Genomic DNA, 9232 nt, shown 5'->3' with positions numbered 1-9232 from the left:
CTGCTAATCTTTAGCTGTAGCGTCATACCAGTAGCGCTCCTGGCCGCGCTACTGATAGTCCTAAAACCCGCGCTGCTGCTAGACTTTTCCCTAGTAGTGATAGGAAGAGACGATAAGAAGGCGTTGATAAGACAAACCCTACCCGCAGTGGAGTTGTAACGGCCCCTCCAAGGCGTCACCCTATTCCCGACCTTGGAGACAGAGAAAGCGAAATCTCTAGACAAAAGTTTGTAAGGGGAAATGGGCATCCCGGGATATTTGAATGGAAAAGAGCCGAGAGAGCAGTTAAGAAGGCAAGCAACCTGTCTGGCTTCCTCATCAGGAGCCCCCAAAACCAACACCTCACTTCTAGAAAAGTTAATCTTAAGCCCAGACATTTCCTCGAAACAAAGCAAGAGGAACTTTAGGTTGGACCAATGAGAAGACTTTAGGCTGGTGTATGTATGTATGGCTAGACCAATGAGAAGACTTTAGGCTGGTGTGAACAATTTTTTTATATATGTCCCGAACAAAAGCTATATCCTGATTTGATCATGGTATAATATAACGATACTAGGCATATATCAGACCCCCATAGTTTCATATCTCCGACCGATATTGTCTTCCCGAGTGCACTACAAGAATCCGGGTCTATTGCAACAAAATCGTTCGTCGCAATACATGATGATTTGTGACGATAAGTACCTATTGCCACGAAACAACATTCGTTGGCAGCCGTTGCGACTGGACACATGGTAATAGGTTATTGCCACAAAAAAGAAATCGTGGCAATAAAGTGTGCTATTGCAACAACCATGTGGGAAGTCGCCACATGTTTTCTCGTGGCAACACTCACCTGATGCCACAATTTGCTTTGTGGAGATAGCTTTAATGCAACATGTAACGAATCATCGCGACTGATAGCTTCTGGCGATAGACATTTGTGGCAACATCCTATGCCAACGACGTTCGTTTCGTGGCGCATACTCTTCCATGGCAATAGTTAATTGTCGCAATAAACTATTGCAACAATCCTTGTTTCCGTGGCATTAGGCATTTTGCTACGAACCGCTACACTTGTGGCATTAACTTATGGCAACAAATATTTCAGTCGTTGTAACAGGAAATTGCAACATACTAGTTTTGGTGGTGATAAATTGGTATCACAACGGGTGAAATGTTTGTAGCGAAAAACTATTGCGACCATTTAAACTTTTCATGGTGCTAACATGTGGCAACCGAAAGTGGGTTGCTGTAATAGCCTATTGCAATCGTAAAAAAAATACAAGCATTCAATTACAATATTCAAAACCATATGTATAATATGTAGATTCATAATTCTCATAGCAAATATCCATCAAATGAAACTTAAATGTAATTTAGTCATCCTAATTAAGTGCCAAGACTAATTGTCCGTGATCTAGAGTCCAGTCGAGCTAGTTCTTTGGATCCTGCAATCAAGAAATAAAAAAAATAGTTCTAGTTCATGAGTCCCACATAACATATGCCATACAATTATTCCAGCACCATTGTTAAAAAGAACTATCGCTAGACTAACTGGAGTGATACTGTGTTAGCAAGCATGTAACTGAGGGATCAGAACAGTTTCACAAGTAAATGTCTTAAGCATAAGCACAAGTACATGTACTAAAAGCTTCTTGATTTAAGCTGTGACTCAATCTATAATTTCAGTTAAGTTCATGTCCCTAGCTAGCACATATTTGTCTTTTTAAGCTGTGACTCACAAAAATATGGTATGAAACTAAAACCTGCAGAAACCAATAATCCAACGTCTTATATTTTGATACGGAGGGAGTACATTACAAAAATATGGTATGAAACTGAAAGGTATATGTTAAGCTAAGAAATAAAAATATTATATGACATTGGTACATGTTTTAGAATTAGATTTAGTAAAACCCCAAAAATGTTAGATCATTCAGCAACTTCTTTGTAACTAAAGCTAAAAGTTCAGGTGGCTTAACCTTCTTAGGAGAAATGACCCAATGTATGTGCTATATGTAGTCATCGGTTTAGCTTATGTATTAAGCCGTCTATGCAAGTCAACATATAGCAGAAGACTGGGTAATTCCTAATTAATGTATTCTAGTTAATTAACCAAGCATGGCAAGAAAACCAAAATGAAATAATCGGTCCAAAAGAAAATAGAAGAGCATGCGCATTGCACAGAGAGACAATAGTAGGAATAGTATATAAAATCAATGGAAGATCAGTACAAAAACAATGTATCTATATGTTGATTTTCCCCCAAAGAAATGATGTAGTTATGTGGCAATAGGAAGAGGAATTAAGAGAGGTAGAAACCTATGGAGAGGTGAATCAATTATGCATACCTATAGAAGCCAAAATTCAAGTCTAGCTTGCAATAGCAGGAGCAGTCAAAATGTGAAACAATGCGACCATACTGAAATTGGAGGAAGCTAAAATCATTTTAAATTCTAGATAAAGATTATGCATCCTATTTTCAATCTATGTACAAATAGTATGGTAATTAAGTTTGCTAATATTTTTCTTGTAGTTCCTACTCTAATGTATTAGATAAGAGGGCGCTCGCACACACCGCATGCTACCACGTAGATAATCTAACAGTTTGTGTTTACTCGGAAGAAATAACATACAAAATCAAAATAGGAATCATCAACTAATTATGTGTAAAGCTTCTATAAGAGCAACCGATATACTCGTGGGTGGTTGATGTAAATGTAGTTAATGCATGCTTGCTGCAGGGTGGCACTTTAGGCGATGCAAACCACCTAGCTGGTTCTTATCTGCTCCCTAAACCATATAATAATCTGATAAGTAGAAATGTCGAATGACAGACACACAAAAGGCTAGTTTTCTTATGAGATGTTATGGATCATGTCGATATCGATGGAGGCAGAGATTATCTGGCCGCTATGGGGGCTTCGTGCAGTTAATACGACTTGTATTAGTATTTACAAGGGTAGTAGAACACAAAGCTTGGGAAACCTGAGAGCGCATGAGGTATTGCGGCACGTTCACCCTGCAGTGCCATATCGATCATGTAGTAGCCATTGGCTATAGCAACCATAGACTCAATAAATTGATCGCCCGGACAGGAGGCAGTGCAAGGATCCTATAGAATATTGACAACATGAATTAAAGGACAACAGGAGGTTCCCAATCCTTGTTTTACTCTCTCTTTTCACTAAAGATTAATCGCAGTTGAGCCAAATTCTTCCTTTTGAAGTGACGTGATACACTCAGCAATGAGTCTAGTTCATTGGCATTATTTGTTTGGGAATGCATTCATTTACATGACAGATGAAAACAGCAGAGCAAACCAATTGTAAGGGACCCGAAGTTTTTGTGAACCTGTGGATTAGATGAATGTCTGAAAGACTTGTCCGACAACCTGTAGACATTTACAAAATCTGAAACCTAATATATCAGCACAGAAGGAGCTAACTAATTCAATCGAAGAGTCTAATATGGGAGAAAGCAGAACTAAAACTGCTGCGTTCAAAATCTTGTATCCTAAAAACTGCAAACAATAATGAATCAAATTCGAACACTGAGACTGTTCTGAACTAACTATCGTCTAAACCATTGGTAAATGTACAGTGAACGTAGCTAAAACAAATGAAGATGTTTAGCAAATCGAACTTTTTCTAGTTTTTAGGTCACACATGGGTTCGAATTGGAAAGCACATTCAGCTTGCAACTTGCAAGTGGTAGGCCAAGTAATTATAGGTGTAGGGAATGAATACGTACATTAGAATTTGAAAGATATGGTAATACGTCCACTGACCATCTCACAAATTTGATTCCCAACTTACTTTGTTAGGCAGTAGGCACTCGGCAGTTTGTTTTGGCGAGATGTTGGAAGCCTCCAGCTGTCACCGACATCTCTGTCTGAATCGCCTGATTTCTGAAGCCATCACATCTAGTATGTTATAGAAATTCTGGTTGTAATTGGGAGGGACGCATGCAGGTACCCATAACTTGCAAAAAGGATATACGCTGGCGATGGATCTATATCGGCGTCTTCTGCGGACGGTCTGCAGTAGAAACTTGAGAAGTGAGACAGCTACTCCTGCTCGTCCACAGGCCACTCCAGAATTCCAGAGAGATGGCTATACATGAATCTGCATAGAAAAAAATATTCAGTTTGGAAGATTAGAGATTTGATGGAGATTAAGTACGTATTGGAGAAGGAAAGCTAACATCGTGAGATCTCTTTCCTTTTTTTCCTATAATTTTAGAGAGAAAAGATTGCGTAAAGGGACAGATCGATCTAATTAGCTGCCAATTGAAGCAGGAGAGTAGGAGATACATAAAAAAAACTGATCTACAACGCTGGCTATGGAGGTTCAGGGATGCAGCTTGGTGATGAACCTGGTCACAGCGTCTCCACCTCCGGGTCGGCCATGTGGCGAGCAACCCCGACGTAGGCAGGCCGGCACTGCGCTCGCGATGCAGGGGAGAAGACGGGAACTCCGACGGCACAGACGCCAGACCGCATCGCTGCCGCTGGCAGCATGGCCGAGGACACGAAGACGCGGCCCGCATCGGCGGGCGCAGAGGAGAGGGAGGAGGGCGCCGTTGACTCCAGTGTGGTTCGCTGTGATGACGCGGTCAGCACGGGGAACCAGGGACTAGAGCTCAGATTTAATCGCCCGTGAAAACGCCGTGCGATTTGGTTTGGAATAGTAATCATGGGTAGTTTTTTATTTTGAGAACTAATCGTGGATAGTTAGGAAGGGTGTTTAGCGGCAAGGATAAATAGACTCTATTTTTTGGTGGGAACACAAAATATTGGCGCAAACGAAATTAGGTGGTGGGAAAGTAATTCTTTTTGGAGGGAATGTTTAGAATAATGAGATAAATTGAAAAGATAATATTTCAAAGCAATATGATATATATATATGCTGCTAAAAATATTGTTGCTAAAATATTCTTGTAAAAATTTATTTCTTGGTGAAAAAATCACCAAATCCGAGAATCATTGAGGGGCAATCCCGTGCCCTCCTCTCTAACGTTCTCGCCATCTATATTTGTATTTTTCTTATTTATACATTGTTTCCCGGTTATTTAGTATACATGTCTGGTAAGTATAAGTAGTTCAACATGACCAATCCATGGCATCATATGTTTAGAGGATATGATATTTTGCATTGTTGTTGTCATTGAGTATTTTCAAATCCCGACAAATCTTCTCACGACCGTCATCTTCCCTCCGAACTAGATACGGAGATTCCGGACAAAATTGTCTCACGCTCTTCATCTTCCCTGAGTCCGGTGGTAGGTGGCGTGTGAGCTCGCATCCATGGCTGATGGAGAGGCTCGAGCTCGCGGGCGAAGGTCGGGAAGAGGGGTGGCGGAATTGCTTGGTCAGCACCAAGGATGGAGGAAGAGGGCAACGGGAGCCATGGCCGACCAGGAGCGGCGTGCAAAGGTCAGAGGGGCGGCGGAACTACATGCTTGGTCAGCAACGAGGATGGAGGAAGAGAGCAACGGGAACCATGGCCGACCAGGAGCGGCGTGCAAGGTCAGAGCGGCGACTCGCCAGCCGGGGCTTGCCGCCCGGGTAAGGACGGTGCTAGCTCCAGCCTGGCAGGGGCGACCGTCGCACAAAAGTAGGGGGCACGACCGGTGCTAGCGCGTTGTCGCCCGACAACCCGGCTGTAGATACAACCAGGTTTGCATTACAATTTCAGAAAGCAACAAAAACTTGGTCAGTTTTGAATTAGAGCTCACATAAACCTCATGTAACCCTTACTTGAAAACTACTAGGTTATACTTTTGCCTTGAAACACAAGTACATATGGGATGGGTTGATGAGACAGTCGATCTATGCCAGCCTCAATCTCACATTTTGATCTTGAGATGGGGTGATCTCAACATCTTTCATCTTACCAGCCAGTCCGTGGAGGGTTCCTCCACGTCAGAGTAGGTCCAACATAATCATGTCATTTTTGTTTCAACAAAAACCATAGAGATTCAACTGTTTAAATTAACAACCAAACCAATTTCGTTTTGAGATACTTTGTATTCGGAACGTGTTGTTACATCATGGACCAACAATTGTGTATCTTCGTTTACTCGCTAGTTGCCATTACAAAATTCAAACTTGGGATATATGTCAAATATTTGTGCCCTTGCCGGTGAGATCCGTCCTGCACCGGGACACGCACGAGGGGGCGAAGGAGCCCTGCCGCCGTCACGCCCTTTGGCGGTGACAGAGGAGGGGGTGAGTAGGAAGCAGCACTCGGAGGCGTCAATGGATCCCTCTCGTTGCCGTCCGCAGCTCGCGCCACCTGGTGCTTGGGACCACGGATCTGGGCGAGATCACCGCCGCCACCATGACCCAGCACATCCCACCATCGAAGGTCGCCCGCTTCCTGATGTAGCCACTAGAAGCCAAACCACGCAGCCGCGACCCTCCGCATCGTGACGCCCTTACCCGTCAGATCCGTCCCGCATCGGATCCACGGGCGAGGGGGCGAAGGAGCCCTGCCGCCGCCATTAGGCGGACTTCACCCAGTCATGCCCTCTAGCGGCAACAGGGGAGGGTAGGAGGGGGAGGCGGGGCGCGGGGAGGCGGCTAGGGATCCGTCCCGTCGCCTGCGGGGGCGACTCTGGAGGGAGTGATCTCAACATCTTTCATCTTAGGAAAAAGTCTATTTTAAACCTTGAACTTGTAGAGATTCGGCGAAACGAACCCCACGTCGAAATCCCTGTCGATTGCACCCTGAACTATGCAATCCCGGTCTAAATCGAACCCTGACAGGTGTCAACCGGGATTCGCCTGACTAGTGGGCCAAAAAGCGGCAGTCTTGTCCACAGCGTGCTGGACCGGCCCATTTTTTATGTTACACTGCTAAAATTATATCTAAAGCGTGAATCTTTTTCTTTTTTATATAATCTGTGAAAAAATATATATTGCATGATTATTTTCTTTTTTTTCTTTTTTATATAGTCCGTGAAAAAAATATCTAATGCATGAAACTTTTTTCCACTTGTTTTTAAAATTTGCGAACCTTTTTACAAATCTGGTGGACATTTTAGAATCCATGAAATTTTTCCGGAATCCGTGATTTTTTTCAAAATCATTGAACTTTTTCAAAATCCATGTTTTTTCACAATTCATAATTGTTTTCGAAATTAATGAACTTTTTCCAAACATATGAACTGTTATTGAAACTTTATGAGTTTTTTTTAAATCGATACTTTAAGAAAAAATATATGAACTTTTAGCCGCTTCACCACGGTGTGCACCCGTCCCCACAGGCCGGCCCATTTTTCTATTATGCTTCTAAAAAATATCTAATGCAGGAAACTTTTTCCTTTTTTATATAATCCGTGAAAAACTTATTTAATTCATGTTTTTTATATTTTATATAATACTTAAAAATTATCTAATGCATGAAACCATTTTAAATATGTTTTTCAATTTGTGAACTTTGTTTTACAAAGCTCGTGGAATTTTCAGAATCTCCGAAAAAATTTAAATCCAAGAATTGTTTTCTAAATAGATGAAAATTTTCCAAACCTGTGAACTTTTTTTGAATATGGATGAGAGTTTTTGAAAATCGATGATTTTTACATTTATGAACTTTAAGCCGCAGTGTTGATCATGTTGTCGTGATTTTTTTGCCAAATTCATGATCTTTTTTTATTTCCGTGAACTATTTCAAATTTTTATAGTCTTTTCCATTTCCGTGAACTAAAGAAGGGTCAAATAGTACTGATTTTGTACCTGCGCACAAATAATTGAAGTTTACGTAGTGGTTAATGGCTACAACGGTCAACGTTCTGCACTGCAGTTCGATTCTTGCTACTCGCATATTAATTGTTGAGCATTTTTCTTTTCTTTTGCATTCTCTGTAGGTTTTGTTTTTTGAGGGAACTCTGTAGGTTGCTGGGCTTCACAGACTGCATGACGTGGATAGCCTGCTGGGCCAGACTGGGCTAGCCCAGTGTTTTTTCGGCGCGCTACCAATCCTGGGCATGATACACAATCCCGGTGTTCCAAAGAACCTAGGGTTCGTTTTAGACCGGGATTGCATAGTTTAAGGTACAATTGACAGGGATTTCGATGTTGAGGTTCGTTTCGCCTAACCTCTACAAAAATCATAGAGATTCAAGCACGTAAATTATCAACCAAACCAAATTAGTTTTGAGATTTACTTATTGGCATATCACAGATTTGTCAAAAACAACCTATTCTTTTATTTACTATAAAAAAGAAAAACATGTATGCATACCTAGGCGTGTGGTTCGAGATGACTTGGCGATAAATGGACGTGTTACTGTTGTATTCAATCCACATGTGACTGTTGTAGGATCCTACAATGTGCTCACTGAGACGATGGGCGTGTGAGAATTTGTTGTTGGAAGAACTTCATAAATTAGAATAATATATTTTCCACTATTTTACTTGTAACTGCAACGTCACACCGATGTTGCAATGTCTTTCCGAATATTATCACAAATAGTAATTCTGTTGAAACACGTAGTCTCTATTACAACAAAATGACTGCCTCGCGCAACGCAATTTGTTTGTCACAATATCGATACCATATTGCAACGCCGATGCGGTTTGTTGCAATAGGTAGCCACTTTTTGCAACAATTTTGTAACTAACGCAACGACACGTTGATGTTGCAATATCTTTCCGAATATTGCCAGTAATAGTTATTCTGTTGAAATACCTAGTCTCTATTACAACAAAATGACTATCCTTGCGCAACGGAATTTGTTTGTTGCAATATCGCTACCATATTGCAACGCCGACACGGTTCGTTGCAATATGAGGCCTTCATTGCAACAAAGTTGGTATTTATCGTGACAAAACTAGGTTATGGCAGCATGCACAGCCTATTACCACATCCGAAGAATTTGTGGTAATATTGCATTTTATCGCAACAGAATTTACTTGTAGCAATAAATTTTGTTGCAATAGACCGAAATCTTTGTAGTGACGTGGAGGTACATCTGCCCCTTAGAAATCGACAAGGCTAACTTTTTACTAGCTGCATCCACTAATGGTTCTGAAATAATTGATTTGTATGTAACATCAAGTGAACGTGTGTGCATTCACATATTGATGAACTTTGATTGGTAAGAATCTGACACCATTTTCTATATATGAAGATAATGTTGTCTGTATTACTCAGGTGTAGACATGTTGTATGGACAAATAATTTTTATCCTCCTTATATTACAAAGTGTATTGCTCTAGAAGTATTTACCACATTGAGTCACA

General features: G+C 41.2%; 1 long non-coding RNA gene across 1 annotated transcript; it reads right to left on the bottom strand.

Moving 5' to 3' along the window:
- Nucleotides 1-790: 790 nt before the first annotated feature.
- Nucleotides 791-4588, bottom strand: LOC120969537 (uncharacterized). Its single transcript, XR_005763827.2, has 3 exons — nucleotides 4360-4588; nucleotides 3801-4109; nucleotides 791-1430 (listed from the first exon to the last, which is right to left on the bottom strand). It is a non-coding gene; the product is annotated as an uncharacterized lncRNA (long non-coding RNA).
- Nucleotides 4589-9232: the final 4644 nt, after the last annotated feature.

This window comes from Aegilops tauschii, chromosome 7 (assembly GCF_002575655.3).
Source record: "Aegilops tauschii subsp. strangulata cultivar AL8/78 chromosome 7, Aet v6.0, whole genome shotgun sequence".
Taxonomy (NCBI): Eukaryota; Viridiplantae; Streptophyta; class Magnoliopsida; order Poales; family Poaceae; genus Aegilops; species Aegilops tauschii.
The sequence above is the reverse complement of the archived record's forward strand: the minus strand, read 5'-3'. Positions and strand labels throughout refer to the sequence as shown.